This window comes from Myotis myotis, unplaced genomic scaffold (genome assembly GCF_014108235.1).
Source record: "Myotis myotis isolate mMyoMyo1 unplaced genomic scaffold, mMyoMyo1.p scaffold_m19_p_16, whole genome shotgun sequence".
NCBI classification, from domain to species: domain Eukaryota; kingdom Metazoa; phylum Chordata; class Mammalia; order Chiroptera; family Vespertilionidae; genus Myotis; species Myotis myotis.
Window position 1 is genome coordinate 4,858,009 of NW_023416320.1, and position 16,821 is coordinate 4,874,829.

Consider the following 16,821-nt stretch of genomic DNA (forward strand, 5'->3'; position numbering starts at 1 on the left):
AACTGCTTGAAGTAGCTTCATAAGGGAAGCCCTCTCTGAGGAAGTGATATTTAATATCAGACTCATGAGAAACTAGATAAAGCATGCAAAAACATATGACTAAAAGGCTATCCGCATGATAAATCAATGTTGACCAGGAATAAAGGTAAACATTAAGCCACTCCTTTCATATCCCTATAGAAAGCCAGTGAAGGCATCCTGGAGTCTTGGGGTTCTTATGGAAGGGGGCTCCATTTTAAGAAATCCACATTCTTTTTGGGTATAAAGGCACAAATGGGTCTATTGGAGATATTCGTCCGGGGCTTAGCAGACACTTTCTATAAAGAGTGAGATTGTGAATTTTTTAGACTTTGTGGTCCATCGGATCTCTGTTGCAGCTACTCAACTTTGCTGCTGTAACATTCCTACAGCTGCAGACAACACATAAATGAATCAGCGTGATTGTCCAATAATATTGTACTCATGGATGCGGAAATAGGAATTTTCATATGTCACAAAATAGGATTCTATTTTTCCAGCCAATGAAAAACATAAAATCTCTTCTTCACTCATGGGTTATGACAACAGGCAAGGAGGCCATAGCTGGTTTGTAGGCCAGGTTTGCTGAGCCCTAATCTTCAGCAAGGTGGTTTAATGCACAAACTCTTAAACGGAGTGTCTGGGTTTGTTTCCAAACCACTCCTCTGGCCAGCGGTACATTGCCAGGACCAGGTCAAAGAAAATAGACTTTGATCCTGCTTTGTTCTCTTTCTTATCTTTCTATCCTTCTCTTCTTAGGCAAACAGTCTTAAAAGTGTAAGCGGTACTCCCTGTCTGTGGCCAGTTGCATTTTTACAAAACATGGCTTCAACGGTGCTTTCGGTCTCTGATGCGGTTCCAGAACTGTGCACCCCTTCACCCCCATTGACAGGTGGCAGAGATGCCCCCCCCCACCCCCTTCTGAAACTAGACAGCCTTTGTGAAATGCCTCCACTAATAGAGTGCGACAGAAGTGATGTCCGAGGCTTCCGAGCTGGGTCAGAAAGGGCAACACAGCTCCTGCCTGCCTCCCCTTCAGAGCCTGTGGACGCTGGAGCTGCCATGGAAGAAGTATGCAATGCTGATTATTTCATTTTAAAGGCTTTCATTAGCCTCTTCTAAAGCAGATCTAGTCATAGACAAAAAATAAAGATGTCCGTGCGCATTATGTGGCTGGAGTTCAAGGTTAGGAGGGTTGGGGGCTTAGGCCAGTGATGCATGTGGAGTCATTTCTTGGGAAGCTTTAATAACAAGTTAAAGATCTTGGACTGGCTCTTGAGGGCTAAATATGTGGCCACTGTAGTTTTATGGGCAGCAGTAGAATGGACAGGTTTCTGTTTTAGAAGGACCACTCTTGTTGCAATAGAAACTCTGAATTAGGAGGAAGCAACACTGGGCCTGAGACCTGGTTAGAGGCTCCTGATATGATCTGGATGGGACTCAAAGGCGGGCAGTGGTAATGGACATGGATAAGGGAGTGGAATCAAGAGGTGCCAGAGACTGACTGGGAAGGAGGATACTGCCTGTTCAGTTAATGGACAGGTAACAAAGCAGGTGTTCCTGTCGTGTCATCTTCTACTGTCCTGTTAATAGAGCAGATCCCTCTTAGATACAGCTAGGTCTCCCAGCCCGCTGTTTCCTTCATGCTGTTTCTTTCCCCCTGTCAACATGCAGTACAGTTCCCATGTGGGTGGTTCATCCCCTTGTTCTTCAGCACACAGGGAACCGTTCCTTGAAAGCAAGATGGCACAGATAAGCTCACAGCTGCCCTGGCGCTGGGGACAAGGGCTCCCCTGTGCTGCGCCTGCCAAACACCTGCCTCCGTGGGCCACAGACCGGGTCCCCCCAAAACAGCCTGGGAACCCTGTCCCGAAGCATCTTCCCAGCTCTGATCTCAACCCCATCACTGGGTTCGGGGTTTTTAATCTGGGAGATTAAATCTCTTCATGCCCGAGTGGAAAGATCATATCCTTGTCATTTTTCACCTGTATAATTTCTCAGCTGCCTTAGTTTAACCTGGTGTATTTATGGCCTAACTGTAATTTAGGAGACTACTTAGTAAATGCCAATTTCAAAAGACAGCTCTTTCAAATTGCCACTCAGAACAGCTTTCTGAGTGAGTGTAGTGAACTGTGGCAAAACCAATCATTTCAGTCAATTAGAGTTTTAGGCCAGTCACTTTTTACTGTTCTGAAAGAAAGAAAGCATGTGAAAGCTAGAATCAATCAATTACGGTCTAAATGTAGAAAGGAGGCAGAAACACAATACATACATATATTTATATTTTGTGGAGATGATTTTTATAGAGGTCACTTGAGTTCTGTTATAAAGTATTCATTTTGCATAAAGCAGAAGTCAGCATTAAAAAATGTCTAAGAAGATCCTTTGGCTAAAAATTGGGGTAAAAGAATTAAAACTTTGAGAATGAAGAATAGACATGCCTCAGTTAGGAAAAGGAGGGGCTGGTGAAATACCCACATGAGCAGATCTATCAGGAGAGTTTTCTCGTAAATACTTTATTAACCTGTATTCAGAAAGTTCTAAGACTTAATTAAAAATAATTGAAATATGGCAGGAGAACACTAGTTCTGAATAAATGTAGTAGATAATTGTTATTTTTTTTCCTTTTTATTGAACTTGTTGGGGTGACACTGGATAACAAAATTATACCGGTTTAGTTGCACAATTTCACAACACATCATCGGTTATGCAATGGAATACTACGCAGCCATAAAAAATGAAGCAAATCTTACCCTTTAACAGCAAGTAGTAGGTCTTTCATAACTGCTCATTTTTTGTATCCAACCCAGAATTGGATTACAATGTTTAGAGGTTCTAAACAGTCTAAGACATTTTGCCTTCAGACAGCTGAAAATCAAAACATTATTAATAGTAAAATGAGATTTGAGAATATAAAAAATACTCTCGTCTTTTTATATTATGTAGTTAGCAATTTCAAATTCTAAACTCTTTTGAAATATCTGCTCCGATTTAAGCAAGGTTGTAAGCCCTGGCGAGTAGCTCAGTTGGTTAGTGTCGTCCGGATCGCAATGTTTTGGGTTCTATCCCCAGTCAGGGCTCATGAGAATCAACCAATGAATGCATAAATATAAGTGGAATAGAAAATCAGTGTTTCTCCCTCTCCTTCCCTAACTCTCTCTAAAAATCAGTTAATAATAATAATTTTTTATAAAAAGGTTGCTAGCTATAGTACCAAAAGGACATAGGCCAGAATTGGACTGGGGCCATCCAGGAGCATTAGTTATGGTATTCTTAACTTCCCAAGAATCCTGTGCCCTGAGACTCAAGACATTGTTTGAATGATACCCTTTCCACACAGCCATCCATGACTCCTTCAGACCATTACAGTCACTCTCGCAGCTGACTTTTTATAGAAGTTGTCCATACCACTCACCAAAGCCCTCTTTTTAAAAAAATAAAAAATAAAAATATTTTATTGATTTTTTACAGAGAGGAAGGGAGAGGGATAGAGAGTTAGAAACATTGATGAGAGAGAAGCATCGATCAGCTGCCTCCTGCAAACACACTACTGGGAATGTGCCCGCAACCAAGGTACCTGCCCTTTACCGGAATGGAACCCGGGACCCTTCAGTCCGCAGGCCGATGCTCTATCCACTGAGACAAACTGGTTAGGGCCAAAGCCCTCTTTTAAGCCCCAATACTTCTTCCCCTGTCCAGCAGGAGGAGCACCAGATTTCAGTGAGCAGGTCTGGATTCAGCTCCTCCTTGTGTTATTCCCAGCAAGTATGTATCGGTAACTATATTGTCAAGGAAAGCAGAGTTCACCTGGAGAGAGAAATAGAGGAGATTTAATACCAAGGAACGGGTTGTTAAGACAAATGGGAGATGGTGAGACAACCGAAGAGGAGCAAAAGCAGGCAGCCACTAGGGATGGAGTGTTTGGAGGGACCCTAGGAGACGAGGTACCTTGGAGCACAGGAGATGAAATCCAGGCAGGAGCTAACCTACAGCTGGGCTACCATGTGGGCGGTTGGGCCAAAACTCCCTGGTTTCTCCCCTTTTCTAACTTTCCATTTTCCATCAGTGCCACCCAATGGCCAAGTTTACCTATGAGCCAACCAAAAAAGTGTAATCCCCCAGCCCTGGTTGATGGCTTGGTGGTTGGAGCATAGTCCTATACACAGGAAGGTCAAAGTTTGATCCCTGGTCAGGGCACTTACCCACGTTTTGGGTTTGACTTCCAGTTGGAGGGTGTATAGGAGGCAACCCTTTGATGTTTCTGTCACATGGATGTTTCCCTCTTTCTCTCTCTCTCTCCCTTCCTCTCTCTCTCTAAAATCAATAGAAAAACCCCAACCCAACAAAACAAAAAACTAAAAAAGCCACAACTCATCCTCAGGTGGGGATTAAAAACATGTAATCCCCAGTGCTCCTGAGCAGGGGGGTCAGGGGATGGATTTGAGAGCCAGGTGCAAATCACTGGCACAGTAAATCATTCTCCTTTGAACAATTGTACCCTCTTCTGTCAAATTTCTTTTTTTTTAAAATATATTTTATAGATTTTTTACAGAGAGGAAGGGAGAGAGAGAGAGAGAGAGTTAGAAACATCGATGAGAGAGAAACATCGATCAGCTGCCTCCTGCTCATCTCCTACTGGGGATGTGCCCACAACCAAGGTACATGCCCTTGACTGGAATCGAACCTGCGACCCCTCAGTCCACAGGCCGACGCTCTATCCACTGAGCCAAACCAGTTTCAGCTTCTGTCAAATTTCAAAGCAATGCTTTTCTAACCCACTTCTTTAGAGCATCATATGAGCGTATTTAAATTTGTGAGGACTAAAAATGGAAACTTTTGGAAAAGTGTTTTAGAAATGTAAAATGTTAGATGATGGCAATTCCACTTCTAGGAAAGTGGTCATCAATATGCATATAGATGTAGGTACAACACCATATATCTCAGTGTTTATAGTACTGAAAGTGTAAAGCAACCTAAAATAGATGCGATATATTTAGGGTTTAAAAAAAGAATTTCTCCCTTCAAGGATATTGTACTCATTCAGTGCAGCATGCGCTAAGAATCATGGAAATAGGATAAAATGCTATGGGTACTCAGGGATCAGAGAGAGCACAGTGAGTATCTGCCCTGTTTAGGCTTCTAGATATGTGATACAAGGTGTGTGCATTACGTGGGATATAAAAATGTTAGGGGAAAGTTTTTGGTATTTATATCCAAATAGAAAAATGCTTCCAGATTAAGACAAAATAAAACAAAATAAAATAACCTGTTCTCAAAATTTTACAACTCGAACAGAAAAAGAAACACCAGGGGGAGGAGGCTTGATGGGTAGGGAGAGTAGCAAGAGGTGACATGAGCAGAATTAGAACCCCAGTGACCTGTGAGTTCATTCTCGTTCTCGTACTGGTTCTGGTTCCAGTGGTGACCTTGTTCAGGGCTCTGCTCCAATTTTTGGTGCAAATAATGGAAACCGGGGCGGCCTGTGTGTGCCACTGCTGAGCACTTCGCAGAGGAAGGAGCCTGCCCTCCCGGGATCTGAGGCTGGGTGTGTGTCTCACTCCCTAGCCGGGCTGCTCTCTCCTCTTTGTGCTCATCTTGGTGACAACTGTCAGCACAATCAGCTGTCATCACATTGGAATCATGCTTCATACTTGCTCCAAGAATTAAAGTTTAGATGCTTAGATTTTTATTTAACCCCCCCCCCCCCTCCAAACACACACACCCTTTGAGTACGCCGAAGTACCCTACAGGCTTTATTTTTCATAGTCCAAAATGCATTGTCCTTGGAAAAGGTCAAAACAGATTTTGAATTCTATCTTGATGGCTTTGTATTGTAGCTGTCTGATCTTATGCATGTAACTTAATCCCCCTGATTAAGGAACATGAATAACAAAAGTGAGCTTGGAACAGGTTTGAGGCCATAGTAGGTGTTTAATAAACTTTCATGTGTTTTAATGTATTCCTTCCAATATGCCCTTGTACCCCAGGCAAAAATACTATTGACCTTCCCTACAGAATATCTTATTTGTTCATCTCTGCACATCTTTGCTCGTACTATCCCTTTTGCCTGGAGTGTCCATTCCTGTCTCTTATGTGCTGGTCAGTTTGTTTCCTCCATGAAGACATACCTGGTTAACCCAGATAGAAAATACATTAAGAGAAAAATCAAATAGCCCTTTTTCTAAACTCGATGAAGGCACTGAATCCTTTCAGCTTTGGACTATTTGTTTTTAATTTTATTTGTCTTACTTTCCATCTTCAGTATCTTATTTATCTCTTATGCTAAGACCAAATAAAAAACAATGCTAATATAGAAAGAGAATAGACCTTGCAGTTAGACAGACATACCTGGGTTTGGTTTGGGACACCCAGTAAGCGTTTGAGATGTTTTTGCTACGTGCCTTTGAAGGGGATGTTTTCTTTTCAGCAGGTTGGGATCACTAGCAGCAATGAAAGAAACACCCCAGACAAAGGAAGAACTATCCTACAGCCAGTCTCAAGCTGGCATGCTTTCTAGCCGATTCTCTTTTCTTGCTTAGCAAGCATTGAACTTTCTGCTTCTGGTTTGGACCTGAAGTAGAGGTTCCCAAAGACCAACAGGAAGGTCATACTTGTGGTCTCCCTCCCTCGCCTAAACCTCACTGAAACCTGAAGTACTGGAATTTCACGTGGGCGTCATTTTCTCAAGAGATTTCCAGCTGCAGTTCGCAGCCCAGAGTGGGCCACTGCCTGCTGTTAGAAGAGTCAGAGAGGAGGGATGGTTGTGGACCTAACATTCCAATATTATCTTGCCAAGTGTGGGTTTAATAATGAAGAAGAGTTGCTGTGGGGAGTGGTGGGATTTTTAAATATAGGGTAGAATCTGAATAACTTGAGTTGCGTTAGTGAATTTCTGCATGCAGGCATGGGAAAGGACAAGACTCATCCATCCATTGGTGTTCTATTCATTCATTTGTTCACAAACATTGAATACTCGTGATATGCCAGTCATTGTCTTTAAAGGGGGGTCCTTTTTAACACTAATTCTGAGAATCCACTTCTGTGAACTAACGGTAGGAAGTCAACCCATTCAAATGGGTAAATCAGATTATATGATTCATTAGTTCTGTACATAGTTATGAAGATCTTATCATGTTAAGAAACTCTGGTAGTTACTAATGATATAAAGAGGAGCTCTTATTGAGTGCTAACCATGTACTAAATAGTTTTGCATTATGTGATCTTAATTAATATTCAGAACAATCCCATGGATAGAATCACCATTATGTTATAGTTAACAAAAGTAAAGTTTGCAAAGATTCTGCAACTTTCATAGGGAACATAATTAATCAGAGCCAAGATTCAACTCATTCTTTAAATATTTATCTACTGGTGGACATTTGGATGTTTCCCAATTTGCAGCTATTACAAAAAGTGATATCATTTTTGCTCTTGTCTTTTGTGTGTATATGTAACAATTCTATTTCATTTACAGCTAAAAGTAGAATTGCTGGGTCCTAGGCTATGCATATGTTAAGCTGCAGTACACAGCACCACTTTTTATAATTTGATTTAAATGATGTGGCAAATTCTATTTTCCAAAGATGGTCACTACAATATCTCCCATCCTACAAGCTTTCCTTTTTCTTTTTCTCTACCCCACCCACCCACACACGCTTTTTAAAATATTTTAATCTTGATGCTCCCTCCAGCAAGTGAAGGAGTCTAGGTGCTTCTCCTTAGAAGCACCTGATTGGCCCTTAGTGTTTTCCTGGGTAAGGGCTGTTCTATAGAACATTCTGCAATTATGAAAATGTTCTATCTGTATTGTCTAATACAGTAACCACAAGCCACATTGGGCACTTGAGATGCTGCTAAGATGATTATAAAATTGAATTTTAATTTTATTGAATTTTAATTCATTTAAACTTAAGTAGGCACATGTGTCTAGTGGCCATTGCATTGGACAACGCAGGCTTAGACCAATAGAAGATGGTGGAATTAGTGCTCTGTGATTTCTGAAGCTAGATCATTAAAATGCCACACACTCTGCCTGGCCCTCTTGGAACACAGCCACTATGTGCAAGTAATTGGGAATCCCAAGCAGACTGTGGGAAAGTCTCACATAGAGAAAACCCTAGGATTATGGGTCGCAGGCACAGCTGAATTCCACCGGGCATCCAACCCAACTCAGCAGCCATGTGAATGAGCCATCTTGAAAATGGAATGAATCAACAGTGCCCAGACTGGCTGCTTTCGCTGATGCTGAAAGTATGAACAAGCCCTCCCTGCTCATCCCTGCCTGAACTGCAGATGCAGAAGCCAAACAAGTGTTTTTGATTCTTTTACGCCACAACAGTACAGTCAGCTTATTAAGCTTCATGTCCAGTTGGACTGTGACTCTGTTTCTATGTCTGTTAGATCTTTGCATGAGGTTCTTCATGGTGCTCATCATTAAAGTCTGTTCTCTCCTTTAACAGTATTCTGCATTCTGCAGTGGTGGTATCAGGAATCCCCCCCCCCCTCCAGGACAATGAAATATATAGCTTTTGCTGATATTTTGAATCCCTTGATCAGTTTGCTTATCTTCTGTGAGTTTAGGGATGAATGAGGAATGATGGTTTATCTAGGACCTACTTCTTAGTTTTTCTTTTTTAAAAGTAGGAGAGAACTTTTAATTACTTAGTCTAAGAAACAACAACAATAACTCATTCACCCCCAGAAAGGTAAAATGAAACAAGGAAAATTTATTTTCAAAGACAAAATATAATTCCTTGAGCTGAAAAAAAAAATCAGAATATACAGAGTGAAAGAGCTCACCATATTCTAAGTAAAACATTAAAAAAAATTGAAAATGTATGTAAACATATGTGAAATTTAAGAATTGCAACGATAATAAAATCTAATGTAGTGAGTGGTGGGACAGGAGGAAATACTATCTTTAGAGAAACAAATCAGCCTGTCTTAGAACTTTACCAGAAAACCATGGAATCATGAAGGATAAACATTATTATTCAAGAACTCTATATTAAACCAGTATGGTTGTGTGTGTGTGTGTGTGTGTGTGTGTGTGTGTGTGTGTGTTAAAGCAACAGAAAAACATAGGATTTTGTCAGATGTCATAGGATTTTGAAAGAAGGAAACTGTCCTAAAATAAATTTGAAGATACATCACTAAATATGTAAGATTTATCGTAATGTCTCATAGACCCAGAGTTAAGAACCTGCTCTGTATGTTCAAGTTGAGAGACCTTAAATCTCTCCATTTTCTCATCAATTCCCATGTTGATGCTCCTCTCATGCATTATTAACTCATGAACATGGTATTTGGGCTAAAGTTTTTGAAGTTAAAGAGAAATACCTTCCTATATTCTACATGTTCACAGAGCCTGGGACATCATAAATGGTCCAAAAATGTAAGAGGAATGACAGATTCTATGATTACCGATATGCCCACCTGCTTGAAATATGTGTGTTAGAATTCAGAAAAGTGTTACTAAGAAAAATAAGTCTTGTTTCTTTGAAAAATATATTAAAATAATATAAGCCAAAGCAGAAGACATCAATAAATATAAAAATAAGACATTAGAATAAATAAATATGTATATTGAGGAAATTAAGAATTATAGGAGGCCCCTTTGCTTAATATTATGCAAATAACTTTTTAAATGACTGTAAAGCAAAATATTATAGAATGCAACAAAAGATTTTTAAAGTTTGAAAGTATAAAGAGAAAGTGAGCACATATAAGGGATTTTTACAAATATAAGAAAAGATTGATGCAAAATTTAATAAAGGCAACACAAAAAATGAAACTACAAATGAATTTTACTTAAGGATATTGATGCAAAACTCCTAAAATGTGTTAGCAGATAGAATTTAGGAGCTTACTAAAAGATTGTGAAAACCATGGAATCATGAAGGATAAACACTATGAGAGATATTATTGAGAGATATTATTGAGGTGTGATTCATTTAAGAAATTCAATATAGCATATTTTTCTATGTTAATTATAGATCAAGGCAAAAAATGTATTATTATGTTTGATGATGCTGACAGTGCTTGATAAAAAGCTAGTATTTTTAATAAGATGTTTGATAAGTAGGAATGCATTAATACTTAATTAGCATCCCTTAGAAATGAAATAAATATTACCATTAAATTAAGAAATAAAACAACAAGATTATCACTCCTATTGCCTAACATTCTGTGGAAAATTATTTCCAATGAATCGAGGCAAGATAAATATGAAGTATAAAAAATGTAAAAGATGAGAATATTTCAATTTATGAAAACCTGGAAAACCCAAAAGAATCAACTGGGAAAACTGGTATAAATAAAGTGAAAATTCAGCAAGGAGATTTAAAAAATATCTAAAACTCTGTTCAAACTTTACTATGCTCAAATAAGATATAGCTATATTACCTAAAGAAAAATCCATTAAACAAAGCCGTAAAGTAAGAAATAAATGCCCAGAAATAGTGGTAAGTAGAAATGTGTTAGATTTATCTAAATAAACTTTAATATGCTTTAATAGGACATAAAAAGAACTTTAAAAAACTCTGAAGTAACCCAAGAAACATAAAAAACAAATTGAATTTATGGGAATTAATGCCTAGTTGTAGTTAAGATAATGCAATGCTGTAAAGATGCATTTTCCCAATATTAACCTAGAAATTGAATGTGATTCCAGTAACAGTACTGGTAGAACTATTGTTCTGAAATCAGACCTCCTGAATCTACATTTCAGGTAAGGATCAGGCAGGAAAATTTGAAAGAGAAAGATGAGGGGACAGATCACATTATTATATGTTGCTATAGAACTCCCATAAGTAATAGAGTTTGGTCCTGTTGCATGAATAGAAATATCAAAGGGAAAAAAGCAGAGTCTTGGGTATGAGTCAAATAATATGGAAATTTAAATTATGATAATATCAACATGCCAAATCTGTGTATTAAAGGCAGAATATTCAACAAATGGTATTGGGACAAGCTACTGAGAAAAGAATAAATTAGCATGAGCTCCTATTTTATTACTTATTCAAAAATTTTAATCTAGATGGATAAAAATTCAAAATTATGATGAAAATGGATTTTTCTTGTAATCTTGCAGGAGTGAGCTTTTTCTAAGCAAGATATGTAAATTAGAATTTTTGAAAGACTGATAAATATAACCTCATGAAATTTTAAAATTTCTACTTGTCAAAAATACTATAAATAAAATCAGCATATATAAACAATGTGGGAAATATTTGCAGCAACTATGATTGACAAAGAAAGAAGACCCTTACATTGATTACAAATCAGTTAATAAAACACTAGCTCAATATAAATATGGACAAAAGGCACAAAAATATTCTACAGAAAGAGAAATACAATTTTTTTTTTTTTTAGCATAAAGGTATTTAACTTCCCTCAAAATTAGAGAAATTAAACAAAAAGCATATTTATAGAGTGCACATGATGGAACATTTTTAGTGCTGGTGGGGCTGAAACTCCCATTCTCCCTCCCATATCCTTCTTGGGAGCATTAATTGGTATAATTCTATTGAAGGGAAATTGGCAGTGTCTACCTATATTATAAGTAAGTAATCTCTTTAAAAGTGCCTACTCTAGCAACATCACCAGCAACACACAGAAAAGCATTGTATATGAATTTTGTGGCCATATTGGTTGCAAGAGCAAACGTTCAGAAAGTAGTTGAATGTGTACAGATAGGGAGTGTTGAAGGCATGGTAGCCCTTCATCATCAAGTGGAAAACTGTGGAACTCATTTAGCATAATGCCCGTGACTAAAGCATCACAAGAAGCAGGGTAGTGCACGTCAATGGATGTAAAGTAAAAAAAAGTATACATGTTACAATTGAACAGAATATTTTTGACAGACATAAAAATTATTATTTTAATGATTTCTTTCTATGATTCTTTTAGAAGGGGGTGAAAAGTTGGATGGAAAGTTTGTCATCACTCTGTAGCCATTTTTACTCCTTGATCGACATTTACTATGACATGCATGTCATGTCCTTATTTTCCTCTTAGAAACAGAAACTAGTTAGTAGAAAACCAGTAAGTAGAAAAAGCTCTCCCTCCTCAACAATATCTCCCTTCGTAGACTGACACACTATTAAAAATTCTCTTTGTGAGCCAACCTTTGGAGGAATTTTAGTCTCTGATTCAAAGAGAATGTTAGAAAAATCTATGAAGTCTCAGCTCAGCACCTCCCGACGAACTTCACGTTCTAGCTGCCGTTTTTTTCTTGCTGCTTGTCCCAAACTGACCAGATCTGTCAAGAACACCCCCCATGCAGAGCCGTCTCTTTTTCCTTTCATGGGTGTATCTCTTCGTTTCCCTAGAAGATGCTCTGTGAGTCTCTGATCAGCATCATGTTCTAATTTATCTCTTTGGTTCCCACATAAATTATCTCTTAATGCTCTTTTACATTATAGACATTCAATAAATATTTCTTAACTGGACAAGTACATTAAAGTTTTATTTTTAAAACAAAATTCAATGCAGGGGAGGAAAAGTAATTTTGTAGCACAGGCATAGGACTTACCATGACCCAGGCGAGTGCCCAACACTTCATATACTGTATTAAAAACAATCTGTAGTATATGTACATATATAATATATTAAGCTATGTCTGTATCTGTATCGATATTAATATCTACATCTACATCTATCTATCTATCTATCTATCTATCTATCTATCATCTAAACTGATGGATAGTATGGGTAGTATGGGTAGTTCTGTAATGTTTCTTCCCCATGAAATTCTATTGTGCATGTAAAATGTATTTGAAAAAATATATCACTTAGAGCAGTGGTTCTCAACCTTCTGGCCCTTTAAATACAGTTCCTCATGTTGTGACCCAACCAAAAAATTATTTTCGTTGCTACTTCATAACTGTAATGTTGCTACTGTTATGAATCGTAATGTAAATATCTGATATGCAGGATGGTCTTAGGCGACCCCTGTGAAAGGGTTGTTCGACCGCCAAAGGGGTTGCGACCCACAGGTTGAGAACCACTGACTTAGAGCCTTCAAGATGCCCTATGTGTTGCATGAATTACTTATGTAGAGAGACTGATTTATGAGAAAGCTGCAGCTCTGTACATGCAACACGTATTTACTGAGTGTCTCTGGTTCTGTGCTCACGGGCGACAGGACAGTGTTCCTGCTCCCACAGGGGCAGAGTTTGAATCTAGCTCAAGACAGTAGAGAAATAATATTAATATGTCAGTCGATTCTTTTAAACAATAACAAGTGATGCAAAAAACTAAATAGAGCAATCCTGTAGAACAAGGGGTCAAACCATAGACCATTGGCCAAACGCAGCCCACTGCCTGGTTTTGTACGGTCTGTGAGCTAAGAGTGGATTTCACATTGTTTCAGCTCTTGGGAAAAGATCAAAGGTAGAATAATATTTTGTGACACATGAAAATTATATAGGAAATTCGCATTTCAGTGACTATAAATAAAGTTTTGGATCCGAGCCACGCTCCTTTGTTTACGTATTATCTGTGGCTGTTTTCTCGCTACAATGGCACAGTTCAGTAGCTGCAACCGATGCTATATGGCCAGCAGATCCTAAAATATTTACTGTATGGCCCTTTACAGAAAGTGACTGCTGGGGTGTCAACTGCTTTAAATTGGGTGGTCAGGAAAAGCGTCTTGAAATGAATATGTATTATGACATGGACGTCAGAGGAAAGAGCTTCTTCCACATTATTTGGGTTGTCCTACAAAATTTTCTTTAGAAAACAGTCTCACAACCATTTTGCCTCTTCAGTGCCTCATGAAAAAAAAAAAAAGGCATATTTCAGCCATCATGCATTCAGAAGCCAAGTTTCCAAAATATAGAAATGTTGGCTCCAACAGGAATATTTCCAGGTTATATATGAAAACAAGGAGAGGAATTATTGTTATAGCACCACGGGTGAGCTTTTCCAGCCAAAGATTGCATGTGTTATTTTGATTTCAGACCATCGGATGGATTCATCAGAGTCCTCTACAGAAGGGTTTGAGCCGAAGGAAACTCGTCCTCGCTGCCAAAAGTCGGCTGAGTCATTAACAGAATATAATTAAGATCTGAGGCTTCAGTTTTAGAAAAGTTGTCATAAATTCTCCCCAAAAGGAACATCCATCCAGGAACTTTTGCAAATTCCACCCATATTTTAGGTAGAGACTGGGTTAGGCTGCTGTGTGAGTGGAGGAGGCCTGAAGAAACCTTCTCTGTCAATCCAACTAACATGTCATTTATAAAATTTCTGCCCAAGCTGGGCAAATAATGACCTTGTAGAGACTGCCATTTCACATACATTATCTCATTTAATTTTCATAGGTGAGAACACAGAGAGTCCTTACAGCCTTTAGTCTGTCTGAGAATCATAGAGATGAAAAAATTAGGTGCTGAGAGGTAATTATTACTGTCTCTCTTTTTATAGATGAGGAAAAAGAAGCTTATGAAATTTAAATACCTTTTCCAAATTTTTATGGGAAATGGCTGGACTATGAATCCTGCAGGAATAGCGATTCCAGAATTCCTTTAGTGATACACACACACACACACACACACACACACACACACACACACGCACAAGATATTGCTGACTTCTGTTTCTTGGCATATGGGAAAACAAGTTTAATCTCTCCAAGCATGGGCTTCTTAGTCAATTAGGCCTGGATTAAAATCCTGGTGGCTAACCAGTGTGAAAAAATTCAGTGAGTTATTTAACCATTAATTTTTAGCATCTTTATAAAAACTGTTTTTAGCATCCCTATCATCCATCCATCCTTATTAATCTGCCTTTGTTTATTTGCCTTTTCATAAATCTGTCTTTATGGAATATGTTGGAGCTAATTCCCTTAAGATAAAATAAGTGTAACAAATCAGAAATTAAAAAACCAACACCCAAATAGAAAAAAAGTAGGCAAAAGAAGATGCAGGCCTGCCCTCTTCCCCCCCGCCCCCCCCCAAAAAAGGAAAAAAAGGTAGAATATACTAATACAAAGAAGATCAACCAGACAGAAACTGAAGTAAATATAATTTGGGGTTTATCTGATGGGCAGAACTTTTCAAGATAAACACTAATGGTGTTGGAAAATTGGTAGGAAGTTGGCAGAGCTGGCTTGCACTTGGTGACTAATATTGGTATATTTCAGGCCAAGATTTTAATCTTGAGTTTCCACCCATTTACCATCTGCCCATTCAGTGTCCAGATCAAGAAAAGTGCTATTGGCTAAGTACCCATGTGGAGCCAAGGATTTTATCCCATTTAATTTAATTGTCATATCAGTCCCATCAAGTGAATAATATATTCATCCATCATTTAAAAAAAAGAAAAGCAGCAGCTCAGTTAGGTTATGTAACTTCTCCAAGATTTCACACCCAGTGATATGGAAATCAGTGTCTTCCTGACATTGATTTGCCGAATAGCTTAGGTAGAAGGTTCTCTACCTGCTCTGACATCTATACTACCTTTCTGTTCCTAGACAATATATTATTCTTTGGCATAGAATAGTCTCACTCCCTTTCACCCTCGCTATCCAGCATTGTTACTTCACATGAAGTATCAGTACTTATAGTAGACATTCCTAACTGGTGGTCCGAATTCTGGGATTAAAAAAAAGTAACCAGTTTTAAACATTGTACCTTTGTTAATGCAGTTAAGAAATGTGCATCATTGGAGTTGATCTTGACTTCTTTTTGTGGTCTGCCTGGACAGCATATCAAAATCACTTCAAGATTGCCTTCCCTCTAAGAAATAGTCAGGGAGAAATAAAACAGGTTTTCAGATTAAAAAACAAACAAACCCAAGAGATTACAATTTGCATGGAAATAATAATTGGCACACAGATATTTCAGCTAGAAAAAATGTGAATTCAGAAATAAATCATGCAATTGAAGGAACTATGCCCAAACGTGCCGTGTGTCAATAAATATAATTAAAAATCAGGTGCCTCGGCCACAGTCTTCCCTCCTGGGCCTTGGGCTTCCCCCTGAAGCAAGAGCCTGCTGGTTTGCAGGCACCTGCACAACTGGGGCTGCAGAAGGTGTGCACCAGGACCTGGACGGGCTGCATAATCTCTGGATCCCCTGCATCTCCCACACCTGAGGGGCTGGCTGCAGGTGAATGAGGGGTGACTGCACGTTCAGGGGACTTTGCCATCAGTCCACCTGGCCCTGGGGCGGAAGAACCAGCAGCTCCCCATCCCCTTCCCCTCCACCACTATTTCAAACACAATGCAAAGACTATTTTGGGGTTCCCACTAAAAGGACACATGTCCCTCTCTGACCCCAGCTCCTTGGGTCTTTGTCCAAGTGCTCATTCTCCCATAACTTGGAGCTCTCCAGGAATAGACTAGAAGGGATACATATAAATAATTAAGCAGTAATCAAATATGTGTATAATTGGATAAGCAAAATAAATTGAAAGAAACTTTAAGAAATATAGTAATATATACTCGATTGCGAAAATGCCCTGTAACCTAAAGAAGCTCGCACAGTTGCACAAGGAGCCATGTTTAGGGAAGTGTGTCATGGCAGTGTTTGTGATAACCCACATTGCAAGCAACTTATACAGTCAGCAAGTGAGACTGTTAATGCCACTATTATAAACTGTGATGTTTTCACATTATGGCATACAACACAGCAGTTAACACAAATCAAAGAGAACCACAGTATACATATTTGCAGGCTATATTTCAAAAGCAATGTTCATAAAAAAGCCAAAACAAATGGGATAATATGTACCATATGATACAAAGTAAATACAGTTTAAAATGCGTATGACAATTTCAGATATGTAAGATCAATATTT

The 16,821-nt window shown here is 38.6% G+C and overlaps 1 long non-coding RNA gene across 1 annotated transcript in view; it reads left to right on the forward strand.

Moving 5' to 3' along the window:
• The window catches only part of LOC118670596, a 471,897-nt gene that overhangs the window by 40,009 nt on the left and 415,067 nt on the right, over positions 1-16,821 (forward strand). The gene's annotated exons all lie outside the window — the stretch shown is intronic.